Source organism: Gymnoscopelus microlampas, assembly GCF_963454915.1.
Source record: "Gymnoscopelus microlampas genome assembly, chromosome: 8".
Classification (NCBI taxonomy): domain Eukaryota; kingdom Metazoa; phylum Chordata; class Actinopteri; order Myctophiformes; family Myctophidae; genus Gymnoscopelus; species Gymnoscopelus microlampas.
In genome coordinates, this window is record NC_139945.1 from 52,498,494 (window position 1) to 52,506,610 (window position 8,117).

Genomic DNA, 8,117 nt, shown 5'->3' on the forward strand with positions numbered 1-8,117 from the left:
CCTGATAATGAAATATGAATGAACTACTTTTTCTGATTTTCCTACTACCCAAGAGGGACAAATAGAATTGATGTGAGAAGACAGAATGCTAAATAATCATTTGTATCATATCCCTTATAAATGAAGTATAAGTGTGTGTGTATGCGCGTGCGCGTGCGTGTGTGCGTATGTGCATGCTTGTGTGCGTGGCATAAATGTATTTAATCAATCAGTATTTTAATATATATATATTTATTATGATCCATGCCTTTGGTTACACCTGTGTTGATTAGTGATTAATGTGCTCACCTGTGTCTGATTACCACTTGTGACCTTAGCCTGTGTTAATTATTTCCTGGTGGTTGTTGTTGCTGCTGGTGCAGGTTGAGGGCTTCACTCCTTTAAAGTAGTTCTATTCCTGTACCTGCTTGTGATTCTACTCTACCTGAGCCTGTATTCTGCTGTGCTGCCTGTCCAAGTAAAGCTTGTTCCTGCCTCTGCCTCCTACCTGTGTGTGTTCTGTGAGTGGTTCCTGCCCACCTGGAGTCTTGTATACACAGGGTTTGACTTGTTGTGGGGTGTTTGGAGTGGGAGGGTGTAAATCCATGCCATTGCATTTGGTATCCCCCCTTACATCCATAATATTTCCTCTTGGGAAAAGTAGACTGTCTGATATATTTGATAATATCCCAATGTAACAGTATAAATGAACATGTTCCAAAGTTCCATCAAAGGTTTTCCAAAATTTCCAAAATATTTAGAAACTTTTCACTTTTCATTTTAAATGTCAAAAACAGTGAATATAGCATGTGCTGCTTGGTGAGCTTGTAGATCAGCTATTTCTGCTCTATTTGTTGTATGCTGAAGTATATAAGGATTAATTAAGTAAGAACATCTTTAATTTGTATTTTTATTTGATTCCTTTTAGAAGTGAATCAATGATTAGGAGTCACCAATCAGCCAAACTGCATAATCTTTTTTAGCCACAAAGCACGGACCTGCCCCTGACATGCACGCATGACTTAATTTGCTCGGGCGCATGCTAAAAAATAACAGAACTACAAGCTAACAATACATATTATAGATTGTAGATGTGTTCTTTTTTCACACGTGACAACCTCTATAGCGTTGGGCTCCTCTATGCAGTTGGACAGACACATACCGTGTCTCATAGACAAACGATGCAGTGAACAGATAACGTTTATCTTGGTCAAAGACTAATCACGTTCCTTGTCACTTGGATGCAGTGTTACTTGAATTAATAACTCTAATAATATTAACATTTTAATAAGTTACAACTGTAATAAGTTGCAATACTTGTTACTGGGGAAAGTAGTAATATTTCAGTAACATATTATTATATTAGTATCGTGTTACTGTACAGTATTGACGTGACAAACCTGGGTTAGAATCCAGATGAACACACACCCGTACGCACAAGCACTTGCACACACGCACGCGCGCACACACACACACACACACACACACACACACACACACACACACACACACACACACACACACACACACACACACACACACACACACACACACACACACACACACACACACACACACACACACACACACACACACACACTTTGTGTTCACTTGAGAGAGAGAGAGAGACATAGAGACAGAGAGACAGAGGGACAGAGAGAGAGAGAGAGAGACAGACAGACAGACAGACTCTTTCCTCTTTCCTATGTCTTAATTTTCTCTTTCTTCCACTCCCCCTCCTTTAATCTTATCATGTCATCCTCCCACCCCCATCTCCGGGGTTTCATTCTGTTCTGTCTGGCCCTGTTCCCTGTCACTGTCGCTGCTCCATCTGATTAGTCTCTGTGGTAAACATCATGATCAACATGATTGCACATTATTACATTTCTCCCACGCAAAAAAAAGGGGGGTGGGGGGGGGGGGTGCAAATGCATGCATGTACTTACACACTCAGACACACAAATGCCACCAGAGTTTACTCTAAAGGTTCTGGTCTCCTGCTGAGTAAAATCAGGTGTGATCCATTAAATCAAAATGCATGTGTTAAAGACGGGGTGCCGTGTTTTTTAGAGATCCCCCCCCCCCCCCCCTAAAACACAATCATCAGGTATTATGGTTATACTAGGAGGAAGATTTTTTTCAAAAAAGTGTACAGAAAGTGTTAAAATTATGTTTTTATGTGGACACGCCTCCAGTTCATTAAGTATACCTGGTTCTCACCTTAGCACCTCCTCCACCACCTTAGCACCACCCACCTGTCCTGGTCCCTCCTCCTCCTCATGCCCACACCTACTGTGTTATGATATTGAGGGGGAGGGCATGTTTTTACTATGTCACTAAAGCGCTGTTTTTCTATTGGCACGTTTGACCCTCAAGGTTTCAGCCTCCAGGAAGAAACTCAAAGTAGTCAGAGAAATGTCAGCCCCTGAAATTGAAAGGTGCTTGACAGCAGTGCAACAACTATGCCGTAACAGTTCAACATGCAACAGAAGTTGACAAATAACATGAATCTAATGGAGGATTGAAGAGGCACCAAATTAGTCACCAAAATATTACAATGGACCAAATGTTTGTGTTTTTACACAAACCACCATACAGCACCAGGAATGGAATACTTTTTTTATTTTTATGGATGGCCATGGCAGTGACGCTGTCCTACCCTATACTTCTTTGACCGGGGTCCCCCAGGTGGTTGTACTCTGTCCCCTCCTTTTTCCCTCTACACCAAATCTCTTTGAACATACTGTAGCAGTTGTACAAGATCATGACATGAGCTTATAGATCGTCTATTTTCGGCTATGTTCACCTATACTATTGCAGAATGTTTGCCTATTATGATATGCCCAGAATAGGGATGCTAGGGTTTAAGTGGTAAGTAAACAGTAAGTTTTACTGTCACTAGTAGGTACTGTATACTACTGTTGCTGTTATCACTAGCCATTTCATGTGGTTTTTAATTGTTTTCTCTGCATAATTTTGTCTCGTCTATATTCATGTCATTGTTGTCTAGGTGGGTGTATCTATTGCCTTCTTTGGTGTGAAGAGTACAGAAACCCTTTGGGTGATGATGATGCATTATAAATACATACAAAACAGAGTCAGCTAAACATCGACAGCCTAAACATCGCAAATGCATTCAAATGTACAGCACTGCTAACTATCAAAAAGAGTCCAACGTGCAATAGCACATTATTTTCCACAGTGGTGGAAAATACGAGGTCCATAAGAGGGTGCAATGTTACCGCATATTGGTTGATGGTCTGATAATAAATGGAATCCAAAATCTCTTTCCAACAGACATCTCCCCTGGAACAGCTGGTGGCTGAGAAGGAGGGATTTCTGCTGTGTGTGCCATATGCGCTGTGGGATGAGAACTAAATGATGACGCTGGCTTTATGAATCGATGCCATCGAAAGATAAAGGTAGGAGTAGCGTAAATCAATATTAAAGATTCACGATACAATGGGATTGTACCAAAACCCAATTTAAAGAAAAATGTATAAATGTGTAAAATCAAAAAACATTACCTGTGCATATGTAGCATCCTCAGAATAACAGGCTTGTTTCTGGTGTCACATATTTTGTTTTTATATTTAGTTTTCCTGAAATGCAGAAAATACAACACATGTATCAGATACAGGCTCCTTCTCATGTGTCTGCCTGGTTAACAATGACTGGACATTACCACGTCTTATTTAAACATTACATAATCACAATCATTTCACATTACTCACTAGCAGTGCATTAACAACAATAATCAATTAAGATTCAACAATCTTATGAAGTATATTTTCGATTCCAAGAGCGGGCTATTAATAACAGTTTCCTGGAAAAGAAGCTTCAAAGTATAGGAGTCCAAAGTCCAAGGATTTCAGGTCAAGCATAGTTTATTTCAGCCTGACTGGGACGTCTGCCATGTGGGTTCCTGATAAGCAGCGCGCCCAGTCACAAGTAACAACAAAGCATTTATACACTGTTCACCTCCTGTCAACAAGGGGAGGGGTCAGGTAGTTTAAGCCCAACCCCTGATCCCTGTTCACCAATCACACACATACATGCATTCTAACACAGTTGTTGTCGGGCCGAGTCCCCGCCTACCTCACACATTTAGCAGTTATTACAGTGTAACAATCTGTCTTATTTCTAATTATCAAACTTTACTTTTACACAAAGTCTGGTATAGTATTTCTTGTTCAACATCTCTCAAGCTTTAGAATGAATTCACACACTCTATACTTTCATGGTTACAAACCGCAGTTAGACATACATCAATAAAGCAACATTTACTCCAGACTGAATCCTTTCCTTAAATGGCATTTCTCTTGGTTAACAGCACAGATCATAGTTATCCACTTTATTCATTTCAACTATAGCATATGTTTTCACACTGTGTTACTTGCTACAAAATAAGCTTTTACCCAGAAATAACAATCTGACTCTAACTTCATCTCTGTCCCATGTCCTAGAGACAGAGGGAATTAACAGATGTTCCCCTTTGACCATCACCCTTGCATAAGGACAATAGCCATGAAATCAACCTCCTGATTAACAAAAGAACTTGGCTCTGTGATTTGTTTTGAGTTCACACCTAAAGCTGGGTTCTGCTGTTGCAGAACAAAGACCAGGATCCTCAGGGTGTGACTGATTTAATCAGACTTCAAATCTCTTCCTGCCCAGACCCCCACTCACCTGGGCTTCGAAACTTAAACAATGGCCAGAACTTTTAGAGTGCTTGGGAATGCAAATTGATGATCACATCCCCCCAGATGGCACAAACAACTGTAGAACTCAACCAGTGTTTACCCATTTAGATGGAATATTGTGGTTATATCATGTTGCCATGTTTGAAACGATACCACATTCCCCTCTTGGGAGACTTCACAACGTCTCCCACAAAGGAACTTTCAAACCTGTGAAATAATACAACTCCGGGTTAAAGTCTCCTCCAGCCATCTGTCCAACCTAAGAAGAATCAACACTTAACAACTTGCTTATGTATGCCACTGAACCTGTAAAACAATCGTCATTTGGTTACTGATCAAAACACATCATATAACATCCTATAACAAAAAGTGTCCTTCAGTGTCCACGCGCGCAGAAATGATTTTCTGTTTTTCTTTTTTCGCCTGAGCTAACAAAGCGCAGTTGCGGGATTCTTCTTCTTTGAATGTCCATGTTTTGCACACCGATTCCTCAGTTCATTGAATCAGAAACGGTTCACAGCTTGAGACAGGGGAAAGAATGGGGTTTTGTGGAAATGAAGGGTGAGGGTATAGTGTCATTTTCCAATGACACCTGATGGGGCATGAGTCAGAGGAAAGTGTGGTACGGAATTGATAGGGGGTGGGGGCGTAGTATCACTATTCAAATGTTGGCAACTAGTGCTGCTTCTCTATTATGGCGTCGATAAAAAGGCATATCAAAACATGCACGGGCTTCCAGGGGTCCACTCTCCATGAGAGAGCATACGACTTTCACCTGGACACAGCAACTTGGTTGAATCTCCAAGGCCTGCAGATCTGGATTCTGGACCATCTAGCCGTCCGCTTGACGTCTGTGGCTCTATCCTTCTGCCGTCCTGTAGTGTTGTAGTTCGAAGAGTAGTTAGCAGCCATCTGGTTGAAGATTCACACCGGCTCCTGGTTGGTTGAGCTGCTCCTAGTTTCCTTGAAATCTGCTGTCATCCGGGACCTGTCTGTTCTCCTGCTGTCCTGTAGCGATGCGTTAGATGAGCCAATGCTGATGAGTAGACCGACGGCCTGGCGATCGATGCTCCTTTCTCCGCTGATGCCGTGACACTAGGGTTGAGATGACTTCAGGTTGAAGGGCCTCGGACCAGCACAGCTTTCCTGGTGTATCGATTTCTTTGACTTTGGCTCCATTTGACATCCCACCGACTCCATCTTGCAGCCCTGGACACCATCCACTCAGCCATGATCCCCTCTGGATTATCAGCCATCTGTGTCTCCAAGTTCCTCCAGCTTCTCCAACTCCATTCCTGACAGGAAAATACTCGGCAAAAACTTTCCCTAGACTTTTCCTAATAAATCAAACATGTTTCCAAACAGATAATACATTTTAACTAGGTCTTAGCCTATTGATTCCTACATAAATTACTCTATCTCAATTTTTCATTACAATCAAACTTTTTCAATTTTTCCCTCCTTTGTATGTTTTTCAGAACACTAATTCAAAATTTATACTACAGTACTCTCTGTACAAACATCCCCTCTTGGTCCTAAATTTAGTAATAACAGAACTTTTACTCTCAATATTTTCAAAATGTGTACTCTCCTTAAAGCCTAATAAATCTATTTTACTTAAATACAGATCAGTGTTGGTGATGTTTTGCCACCAGGGTGCAAAGCCGTTTAAACAAATGGAACGAAGACCCCCCTAACTATCTGTCAATTTCTATCTAATCTGTCTACCTTATTCCTATCATGGCGTCTCGAGCCTGAGGATAAACTCCCCTCCAGTCACCTAATTGTGACCCTCAAGGTTCTGCCAAAACTATACTAATTATTAGGTCTGCATCAGAAAAAGACCTCTTCCACCCCTGGTAACTCACATCAACCAACACCTACCCTAAAACTGCGTCAGATTCTCTTTCTTTCCCTGGTTCCTAACAAAAACAAACAAACAAACAAAATGTGGTAATTTCAAAGCAGACACAGACATCTCCTACTAAATGCTTGGATTTTGTATATTGTTCTGTTACCTTATATAAACGAATTTCAGCCTATTTTTAGCCCCAGTGGTGAACCACTGAATTAAGTATTTAGTTCACTTATCGAAACTCTAAATATTATACTCGATCTGTGAGATTAAAAAGGATAGTGATCCAGACCGGGAACTGTCTATACGCTGTCACTCAATTTAAGGCAAATTTTACAGTTACACTTTAGCACAAAAGAGAAAAGTCTATGTCCTTTTAAAAACCTGAACAAAAAAGTGTAGTCCCTTCTCTTGGCCCTCAAAAGCCACCAATGACTCTGTCCTAAGATCTCCTATTTAATAAACTAAAATCTAATTCACTTTAGCAAAATAAGAATCACAAATATCTCCCTGTTGCAGTAGTTCAGGTGTTTTTTGGAATGAACCCCCAAACCCCTGCAATCAGAAAGCCAGTGAAACCTCTACTTTATGGTTTCTCCATTTTAACCTTCAATTATATCCAAACCATTACTTTTAAAAATCAGCTGCGCATCATGGCTTAGTACAAATGAATAAGGTATCTATCAATCAAAGCACGTTTGTGTAGCTAAGACATCCGTTCTTTAACTTCTAGGCACCTTTTAACCGATCCAATACATTGCTATGTCATGGTATTCCAGCCGTGTTCAACCTCAGCGTCTCCCCAAAAAGAACATGAGCGACTGCGTGTCTTGGCCAAAGTCACGCATATCTCTCAGGCGTGCACTCCTGAGTCAACCTCTCTGGAAAAAGCCTCGATCCAACACCGACAGGGACACCACGACCACAACAACACACTAGACCAGCCAAATAATTAAACCCGCCATTAATAAAGCACAAATCAAACCGAATCAATCCTAAATAATAAAACCTTAACTCTCAATATTTAAATATCTTCACACGGACATCTACAAATCTATAGTTGATCAAATTTAACCTTTACTCATATTATTCCAATTACATCTCAATTTCTTCTCCTAAATTCACTCTTTACTGTCCTCTTTTGTAGATTACTTTAACAGTTCAAAGATTATTTTCACTATCATTTAGACTAAATCGTTATATCAGTTCAAAATATTGAAACAATCATTTCATCTCACCCCTCTACAGCACTCTTTGCAGAAGATGTGCTGTACAAAAATGAAATCCACCAATCTATCTCAAGCACACAGAAGCACCGAAAAACTCTCAACATCCAGTCCAACAAAAAATAAAAATAAAACTTCCTCCACAAGACGCAAAATGCGCCACAAACACACGACCGCTCGCCGACACACATTCACACACACACTTTTCCCCAACATACACACACGCTCTATCACAGACCATTCGTCAAAAATCCACGCACGAGACAAACACAGACACAGAATCACACTCACATCTCCATTGTCCAGTCCAAGAAAAAATTGCATCACCACGAAAGTGATAATTTAAGAAAGCAG